The sequence below is a fragment of the Callithrix jacchus genome, chromosome 2 (genome assembly GCF_049354715.1).
Source record: "Callithrix jacchus isolate 240 chromosome 2, calJac240_pri, whole genome shotgun sequence".
Classification (NCBI taxonomy): Eukaryota; Metazoa; Chordata; class Mammalia; order Primates; family Cebidae; genus Callithrix; species Callithrix jacchus.
In genome coordinates, this window is record NC_133503.1 from 140355456 (window position 1) to 140366332 (window position 10877).

The window sequence follows — 10877 nt, forward strand, 5'->3', positions numbered from 1 at the left end:
CTCATGCCTGTAATCCCAGCACTTTGGAAGTCTGAGGCAGGTGGATCCCCTGAAGTCAGGAGTTCGAGACCAGCCTAGCCAACATGGTGAAATCCCGACTTTACTAAAAATACAAAAATTAGCCAAGTGTGGACGCCAGCGCCTGTAATCCCATGCTACTCTGGAGGCTGAGGCAGATAAATCGCTGGAACCCGCGGGGCAGAGGTTTTAGTGAGCTGAGATCGCACCACTGCACTCCAGCCTGGGCGATAGAGCGAAACTCCGTGGAGGGGTGGGGAGAGTTAAATTCAAAAGACGCAGAATAGGCTGGGCGCGGTGACTCACGCCTGTAATCCCGGCACTTTGGGAGGCCAAAGCGGGAGGATCCCTTGAGGCCAGGAGTTCGAGACCAGCCTAGGCAGCATTGTGAGACCTTTCTACTAAATAATAATGACAATAAAATACCCAGGTGTGGTGACTTAGACCTGTGGTCCCAGATACTCAGGAGGCTGAAGTGGGAGGATTACCTGTGCCTGGGCCGTTGAGGGCTACAGTGACCTATGATCACACTACTGTTCTCCAGCCTGAGTGACAAAGGGAGACCCTGTCTCAAAAAAAAAAAAAAGGCACAGGATGTAAAATAAGGCATTAGGTTTGCTATTCCTACCCATAAACTTATGGAACATTTTCTTGTTTCATTTTGTTTTACCAAAAGGGTGACCCTGTTCTCAACTTTTTCACTTTACCTCTTAGTGGGTACCTTCCACTATCTCACAACAATCTCATCCTTTTAAGCAATTAGTTGCCCATCAGGTGTCCACCGGCCAAATTTGGGACAAAAATAATGCAGTGTGCAGTCGCTAACACCTGTAATCCTGCTGCTTTGGGAGGCCAAAGTGGGCAGATCACCTGAGGGGTTGGGAGTTTGATTCCAGCCCGGCCAACATGGTGAAACCCCCATCTCCACTAAAATGCAAAAAAAGATTCTGTCTCAAAAATTTAAATAATAATAATTATGCAATGGTTATCCAACGTGAGAATTCGGAGGAGACCTTTTTTTTTTTCTTTTTTCTTTTCTTTTTGACATGGAGTCTCACTCTGCCATCCAGGCTGGAGTGCAGTGGTACATTCTTGGCTCACTGCAACCTCCACCTCCTAGATTCAAGCAATTCTGCCTCAGCCTCCCAAGTAGCTGGGATTACAGGCATGTGCCACCGCAACCAGCTAATTTTGTATTTTTAGTAGAGACCAGGTTTCACCATATTGGCCAGGATGGTCTCCAACTCCTGACCTTGTGATCTGCCCACTGTGGCATCCTAAAGTGCTGGGATTACAGGCATGAGCCACCATGCCGAGTACTTTTTTTTTTTTTTTGAGACAGAGTCTCACTCTGTTGCCAAACTAGAGTGCAGTGGTGCAGTCTTGGCTCACTGCAACCTCTACCTCCCAGGTTCAAGTGATTCTCCTGCCTCAGCCACCCAAGTAGCTGGGACTACGGGCACGCACCACCACGCCCAGCTAATTTTTTAATATTTTTAGTAGAGACAAGGTTTCACCATGTTGGCCAGGAGGGAGACCTTGTTAAAACACATTGCTGGGGTGCCTCTCGGATTCTGATTTGCATTTGTAACAAGTTCCCAAGTAAAGTTGCAGTTTTAACAAGTTCCCAGGTAATGTTGCTTATTGAGGACACTGAGAACTACCACCATAAAGGGTGATAAAACACTGAATTAAAAACATCTACAGTAAAATAACAAAAAAGGATGAGTGTAAGACCTGGCACGGTGGCTCACGCCTATAATCCCAGCTCACACCTATAATCCTCAACTATGGGAGGTTGGGGTGGGTGAATCACTTGAGGCCAGGAGTTTGAGACCAGCCCAGCCAACATGGTGAAACCCCATCTCCACTAAAAATGCAAAAATTAGTCGGGCACAGGGGCACATGCTTGTAATCTCAGCTACTTGGGAGGCTGAGACAGGAGAATTGCTTGAACCAGGGAGGCTGAGGTTGTAGTGTGCTAAGATAGAACCACTGGACTCCAGCCTGGTGATAGAGTGAGACCCTGTCTGTGGGGGGAGGGGAAGCAGGTGGGTGTGGGTGGGAGCTATTCATTAGAAAGTCAATAAGAAATGTAGAAGAGATTATAGAATTAGAAAACTACCATATCCAGAGAGATAAATGTCAGGAAAGTATAATTAATGGGTGCTAAAACTAGAGACCAGCACTCTATAGTAATGTTATATCTAGTGGTTACCACCTTAACCAGATGGTCAAAATTGGTATCAAAAATGGTGTAACTATCTGATGTCTGACTCTAACATAATGCTTGAGTTGTACACATAACCTATTAACCTATTGCCAAAATGTGTAACCTGAACTTAACTATGCTGAAAACATGAGACAAGAAATCCAGAATGAGGAATATTCTATAAGACAATTCATGTCTATACCCTGAAAAACAAAAAGCTGGGAAGTTATTCCATATGGAAAAACAAACCATGATTGAATCTTGGATTGGAAAAGAAAAAAAAAAAAACTCTAATACATTTTTGGAACAGTTGAAGAAATTTGAATATGTTCTGCATATTAGATATTAAGTTACCAGTTTTCTTAGTGTGATAAGATTGTGGGTGAAGCCCAGTGGCTCACACCTGTAGTCCCAGCACTTTGGGAGGCCGAGGTGGGCGGATCACCTGAGGTTAGGAGTTCAAGACCAGCCTGACCAACACGGAGAAACCCGGTCTCTAATAAAAAATACAAAATTAGCCAGACGTGGTGGCGCATGTCTGTAATCCCAGCTACTGGGCAGACGTGGGGCGGGGGTTGGGAAGGTTGAGGGGGCGCTGAGGCAGGAGAATCGTTTGAACCTGGGAGGCAGAGGTTTCAGTGAGCGGAGATTGTGCCATTGCACTCTAGCCTGGGCAACAAGAATGAAGCTTCATCTCAAAAAAAAAAAAAAAAAAAAAAATAGGCCGGATTGGTGGCTCACGCCTGTAATCCCAGCACTTTGGGAGGCATAGGTAGGCATATCACGAGGTCAAGAGATTGAGATCATCCTGGCCAACATGGTGAAACTCCGTCTCTACTAAAAATACAAAAATTAGCCAGGCGTGGTGGTACGCGCCTCTGGTCCCAAGCTACTCAGGAGGCTGAGGTGGAAGAATCGCTTGACCCCAGAAGGCGGAGGTTGCAGTGAGCCGAGATTGCGTCACTGCACTCCAGCCTGGCAACAGAGCAAGACTCCATCGCAAAAAAAAAAAAAAGATTGTGGTAGAGTTTTTTTTGTTTTTTTGTTTTTGATTTTTAGAGTCACGGTCTCACTCTGTCACTCAGGTTGAGCCACAGGCCACCAGGCCTAATTATTTTTTTATAGAATAGAGACTTCCACCCAGGTTGGTCTTAAACTCCTGGCCTCAACTGATCCTCTATTAAAAATACAAAAAAGACTGTCTCAAAAAAGTTTTTTAAAAAATAAGCCGTTTACGGTGGCTCACGCCTGTAATTCCAGCACTTTGGGAGACCACGGCAGGTAGATCACCAGGTCAGGAAATCGAGACCATCCTGGCTAACACGGTGAAACCCTGTCTCTACTAAAAATACAAAAATTAGCATGGTGTGGTGGCAGGCACCTGTGGTCCCAGCTACTCAGGAGGCTGAGGCAGGAGAATTGCTTGAACCTGGGAGGCTGAGGTAGCAGTGAGCGGAGATCTCACCACTGCACTCCAGCCTGGGTGACAGAGCAAGACTCTCTCTAAAAAAAAAAAAAAAAAAAAAAAATTTAAATAAAAATAATAATGCAATGGTTATCCAATGTGAGATAGAGCTGGCCTCCCAAAACACTGCAATTACATGCTGAGTGTGGTGGCTCTCCTGTAATCCTAGCACTTTGGGAGGCTGAGGTGAGAGGATCTGAGGAGCCCAGGAGTTTGAGACCAGCCTGGTTAAGATTTAAAACAGAAACAAAACAAAAAATACTGGGATTATAGATATGAGCCACTGTGCTAGCAAAAAGATGCCTTTTTCACATGCCATATCTTCAGTAACATTAAAAGTCACTAGGTGCACTTGGTTTCTCAACCAATGAAAGCACAGACCTTTTTTCCTTTCTTTATTTTCCTTCATTTCCTTACTGTTCTAAACCTTTTTAAATAAACTTTCATTCCTGCTCTGAAACTTGCCTGGATCTCTCCTCTTTCTTATGCCCCTCAGTCAAATTCTTTCTTCTGAGAAGGCAAGAATTGAAAATTCTGAAAAAAATAAAAATAATAAAATCGCCAAGCAAAAATCATCATGCTGTCTGACAAAAAAAAAAAAATCTTCAAAAGATATTAATTGGCTGGCCAGGCACAGTGGTTCACACCTGTAATCCCAACACTTTGGGAGGCCTAGGCTGGTGGATCACTTGAGGTCAGGAGTTTGAGACCAGCCTGGCCAACATGGTAAAACCCCCTCTCTACTAAAAATACAAAATCAGCTGGGTGTGGTGGTGCACCTATAATCCCAGCTACTTGGGATGCTGAGGCAGGAGAATCACTTGAACCCAGGAGGCAGAGGTTGCCGTGAGTCAAGATTATGCCAGTGCACTCCAGCCTGGGCAAAAGAGGGAGCTGTATCTAAAAAAAAGAAAAGAAAAAAGTACACTTCACAGGGTGGTAGCGGGCCAAGCATAGGGTCTCAAGAGCAGGATTACAGAATTTTCTGGGGCTTACATACCCTTTTGATGTATCCCATTGGCCAGTTATTGTACAACCCATACAAATAAAGTAGCGGCCCACAATAGTCTGATTGGTTGCTTTAGGTACTTTCAATTTTCCATCTGCCACACAGAAAAAAGGAGACGGAGGTTTGCAAAGGGAGTACCCTCAGGTCCTTTTGTTACTTAGATGTGGAAAGTTGGGATTTTCTTTTTTTTTTCCTTTCCTTTTTTTTTTAGAGATGGCGTTTCATGTTGGCCAGGCTGGTCTCAAACCCCTGACCTCAGATGATCAACCCACCTCGGCCTCCCAAAGTGTTGGGATTGCAGGTGTGAGCAACCATGCATGGCCTGGAAAGTTGGGATTTTCCTTTTGATTTAGTTCTAGGAAGTCAGCATGAATCTGCTTTAGGTTCCCTGCCTCCAGACCCTATTCTCCTGCCTCACCTTCATGACTAAAATATAGAAAATACTTAAACTAGAAAATAAAAGGAGATGGTGGGAAATAATGTAAAAGCTAAAACCACAAAATAAAAATGGTAGAAATGGTAATACCAAAAACTAGTTCTTTCAAAAGACCAATGTAATAACCCCATGGGCAAGTCTGATTAGAAAATAAAAGTAGTCAACATCAGGACTGAGAAAGATATAACTGTACATTCAGAAGAGATTATGTCATGGTCCTCTACAACTATAACTTGAAAAATGTAGAATGGATTTTTTTATTTTTTTTTTGAGGTAGAGTCTCCCTCTGTTGCCAGGCTGGAGTGCCGTGGCTGGATCTCAACTCACTGCAAACTCTGCCTCCCAGGTTCAAGCGATTCTCCTGACTCAGCCTCCCAAGTAGCAGTAGCTGGAACTACAGGCACCACCACCATGCCCAGCTAATTTTTGTATTTTTAATAGAGATGGGGTTTCACCATGTTGGTCAGGCTGGTCTCAACGTCCCAACCTCAGGCGATCCGCCCCCTCGGCCTCCCAAAGTGCTGGGATTACAGGCGTGAGCCACTGTGCCCGGCCCCTGATTTTTTATATTTTTTATAGATACAGGGTCTTGCTATGTTGCCCAGGTCAGTCTTGAACTCCTGGCCTCAAGCAATCCTCCTGCCTCAATATCCCAAAGTGCTGGGACTATAGATGTGATTTGGACATGGACATGATTTTCTATTAATGTTGGGGGTGGGGGTGGGAATCTCTAAAACAGGAATTATATCATACAGGGAGAAAAATCTTTAAAAGAAACCTAAAATACATGGAATATTTACCATTTTATTTATTTTTTTGAGACAAGGTCTTACTCCTACACCCAGGCTGGAGTACAGTGGTGCAATATTGGCTCACTGTAGTCTTGACTTCCCTGGCTTAGGTGATTCTCCCACCTCAGCCTCCTGGGTAGCTGGGACCACAAGCGCATTCCACTATGCCTGGTTAATTCTTTATAGATGGGATTTCGCCATGTTGCCCAGGCTGGTCTTGAGCTCCTGGGCTCAGGCAATCCACCCGCCTCAGCCTTGCAAAGTGCTGGGATTACAGGTGTGAGCTACTGTGCCTGGCCTATTATATTTACTAGCTCCAGGACAAATACTTTACCATTTAATTTAGCTAGTTTCCAACAAATGAATGGGGACTTCAAATGATTTAAGGCTTTAAAAAGATGAAACCCTCTCTAATCTACCTTAAAGGTAGTAAAATAAGACACCAGACAACAGTAGCAATAAAAACCAAGCCAATGTTCCATGAGCTGCAAAAATTCCTAAGTGAAATATTAGCAGATTAAATGTATATGCCATAACAAGAATTCATTTCACCATAGGAAATCTCTCATGTGACTATATCAAAAGAGAAAAACCAAAATGATATCATATGCTGCAAATGTTAATGGAATTCCACAATCTTGCCTATTAAAAACTCCAGTTTGATAACATCATGGAATAAAAATGTAAAAAGTAAATAAACTCGACACAGTATTTTTATTATTTGATATTTTTTGCTATTTAATTGATCTTTATAGTTTCTATTACTATGTGACATCAATTCAAGGAAAGGAAACCATCTATTATCACTGATTATTTTGGAGATTCTAATATTATAAAAGTGAAACTTTTGGATTTAAGAACTAGAAAATTCTCCAATAAAAAATAAAGAAACTCGGAGGCCGAGGTGGGCGAATCACGAGGTCAAGAGATCGAGACCATCCTGGCCAACATGGTGAAACTAAAAGTACAAAAAATTAGCTGGCATGGCAGTGTGTGCCTGTAGTCCCAGCTACTTGGGAGGCTGAGGCAGGAGAATTGCTTGAAACCGGAAAACGGAAGTTGCAGTGAGCCGGGATCATGCCACTGCACTCCAGCCTGGCAATGCAGCAAGATTCCGTCTCAAAAAATAAAAAATTAAATAAAGGAAAATTGTTGTCAACTGGATAGGAAATTAAATAATTAGAAGTGCTTTAAGAGGCCGAGGCAGGAGAGTCACTTGAGGCCAGTTTGAGTCCAGCTTGGACAACACAATGAGACCCCCATCTCTACACAAAAAAAGGAAAAATAATTAGCCGAATGTGGTTAGCGCACCTGTAGTCATAGATATCCAGGAAGCTGAGGTGGAAGGATAGCTGAAGCCCAGGAGTTTAGGGCTGCAGTGCACTATGATTGTACCACTGTACTCCAGCCTGGACGACAGAGTGAGACCTTGCCTCTATTTAAAACAAAACAAGGCTGGGCGCAGTGGCTCATGCTTGTAATTCCAGCACTTTGGGAGGCCGAGGTGGTTGGATCACCCGAGGTCAGGAGTTTGAGACCAACCTGACTAACATGATAAAACCCTGTATCTATTAAAAATACAAAATTAGCCAGGCATCATGACGGGCACCTGTAGTCCCCGCTACTCTGGAGGCTGAGGCAAGAGAATCACTTGAACCTGGGAGGCAGAGGTTGCAGTGAGCCGACATCAAGCATTGCACTCCAGCCTGGGCAACAAGAGCAAAACTCTGTCTCAAAAAAAAAAAAAAAAAAAAAGAAAAGAAAAGAAAACAAGAGTGGGCTACACTACTAGGGAGATGGATGAAGAAAAAAATTTTAAAAAACAGAAGTGGGAAATATATCTCATTCACAATAGTGACAAAAGGCAAAACCCATAAACCCAGCCATAAATTTAAGAAAGTTGCAGAATTATACAATTAAATTCCAAAGTTACTGAGGGACATGCAACAAGGATTATTGAAGTTTCTAGAAGGTAAGCCAATATGTCAGTCTAACCCAAGGTAGTTCATAATGTATAGTCAAAATCTCAAAGGAGGGCTGGGTGCAGTAGCTCATTCCTGTAATCCCAGCACTTTGGGAGGCAGAGGCAGACAGATTACCTGAGGTAAAAGTCAGAGCAGCCTGGCCAACATGGTAAAACCCCCGCTCTACTAAAAATACAGAGTCAGCTCTATTTTATTTTATGTTATTTATGTATATTATTTTATTTAGCTCTACTAAAAATACAGAGCAGCCTGGCCAACATGGTAAAACCCCCTCTCTACTAAAAATAGAGTCAGCTGTATACAGGTGCGTGTGGTGGCGCACACCTGTAATCCTAGCTACTCAGGAGGCTGAGGCAGAAGAATTGCTTAAACTGGGGAGGCAAAGGTTACAGTGAGCCAAGATTGTCCCACTGCACTCCAGCCTGGGCAACGGAGTGAGACTCTGTTTAAAAAAAAAACAACTCTGGCCGGGCGTACTGGCTCACGTCTGTAATCCAAGCACTTTGGAGGCCAAGGCGGGCGTATCACCTGAGGTCAGGAGTTCAAGACCAGACTGACCAACATGGTGAAACCCCATCTTAAAAAAAACAAAACAACAACAAAAAAGACACCTCAAAGTTTTTGGTAACTGTACACAACAATTTTAAAGTTTTTATGCAAAAGTGTTTGGTAGTACCTGTGGGTAACCCCCCATATAGGCACCGAGGAATGAGAGCAAAGCAGAACCCTGGCACAGTTAGGGCCTGAGGAATATCTCAATTTATAGTGTTACTACTCAGCGATTTCCTTTTATATAATCCTTTACATAATCATATATCAGTTTATAGAAATAGGGCTTGATGAATCACTTTATATAATCCTCTATAATCACATAATAGTTGATAGTATGAGTGCCTATAGAGTATTTCCCTACAGATATACCTATAATTATATCTTAGTTCATTCGGAGGAATGCCTAGAGTAGACACAGTACAGAGCATGAATTAAGGAATAAGCAGCTTATAATCAGAGGAATGCCTAGAGCAGAACAGTGCAAAGCATGATTTAAGGGAAAAACAGTTATACCAGGACAAGAATCCATGGCCCAGGTGGCAGCATTCAGTATTGTAAAGATACCTGCTGTATGGCAGGCTTAGGGCAAGAGCCACTCCTCCTGATAAAGGAGTTGTAGGACCTTGCTCCAGTTCTTGTGGAAGCCTGCCCTCAGACCAGTAATCCACCTTGGTGACTGTGAACTTTATCAGCTCTTGCTACTGTGCTGCTTGAAAAGCATCTTCCCATAGAACCCATTGGAAGCTGCCAGAAAGTGGCAGTAACCTTGATAGCTCTGTCACTGCTATGTGACTTAGCATCCTCCTATAAATCTTAGTAGTAGTTTCCCATAGATATAAGTATTGCACACTGCACCCTCTTCACTGTTCACGGCCCACCTTCAAGCCTCGGTGACCTAATGGGGGTGGACCCCTTATTGCACACGGCCCTTGCCTTCATGGGAATGGGCCCCTTGCTGCACACTGTCCACCTCCTGGCTTAGGTGACCTAATGGGGGTAGACACCATGTTTTATTGCTCACGACCCTATCACTATCCTTAAAGATGATTTCACTCACTGCCCTGCCCCCTAACCTATACACAATAAATACGCATGCTTCTGGACATTCAGGGCCTTGCCTGACTCTGCTGATAGGTGGCATGGCCCCGAGCCAAGCTGCGTTTTCCTTGTACTTCTGCACCTCAGTACAGCATAAGGCTCACCCCACGACCCTGTGGGGCTCTCAGCCCTACAAGTACCCCTATATATTTGGTAAGCCTCATCTTACCTGATAAACTGGTAAAACTATTATATTATCAGAGGAAAAAACAAGATCAGGGAACAATAGATGGGAATTGAAGATTTTTTTTTTTTGGAGACAGGATCTCATTCTGTTGCCCAGGCTGGAGTGCAATGTCATAATCTCCACTCACTGCAACCTCTGCCTTGCGGGTTCAAGCAACTATCCTTCCTCAACATCCTGAATAGCTGGGATCACATGCATGCACCATCACCCCAGGCTAATTTTTTGTATTTTTAGTAGAGACAGGGTTTCATTATATTGGCCAGGCTGGTCTCAAACTCCTGACCTTGTGATCCGCCTACTTTGGCCTCCCAAAGTGCTGGGATTACAGGTGTGAGCCACCATGCCCGGCCTAGATTTTTTTTCCGGAGACAGAGTCTCGCTCTGTTGCCCAGGCTCGAGTGCAGTGGTGTGATCTCAGCTCACCACAACCTCCAACTCCCGGGTTCAAGTGATTCTCCTGCCTCAGCCTCCGGAGTAGCCAGGATTAGAGGCACATGCCACCATGCCTGGCTAAATTTTTTGTAGTTTTAGTAGAGATGGTGTTTCACTATGTTAGCCAGGCTTGTCTCAAACTCCTGACCTCATGATCCGCCCACCTCAGCCTCCCAAAGTGCTGGGATTACAGGCGTGAGCCACCGTGCCCAGTGAAGATATTTCAAGTTGGACAAGGAGGGTTTCAATCACAGCACTGGCATAAATGGGTATCCATCTGGAAGAATTCTACTTCACACCACATATAAAATTTGCTTACTGAAAGATTACAGAGCCTAAACGGGAAAAATTTAGATTTTTAGAAAACATTCTTGGTTTCAGGATGAAGTGGATCTTAGTTTCCTTTTTCTCTTTTATATTTACATGCTTGCCTACATGATGAAGTTGATCTTAAAACTGAAAATCCAAAAGCAACTACAGGAAAAGTAGATTTGATAATATGAAAAATTAAGTTTTCCTGCTTGGCAAAAGATAGCATAAACAGTCAAAAGGAAAATGACAAAGTAGGAGAGTATTCCATTGTTACCAAGTAGACAGATTTATTCAACTTGCTATCACAAGTTAAAATAGGCTGGGTGTGGTGGCTCACCACCATGGCTCACTCCCAATCCCAGCATTTTGGGAGGCCAAGT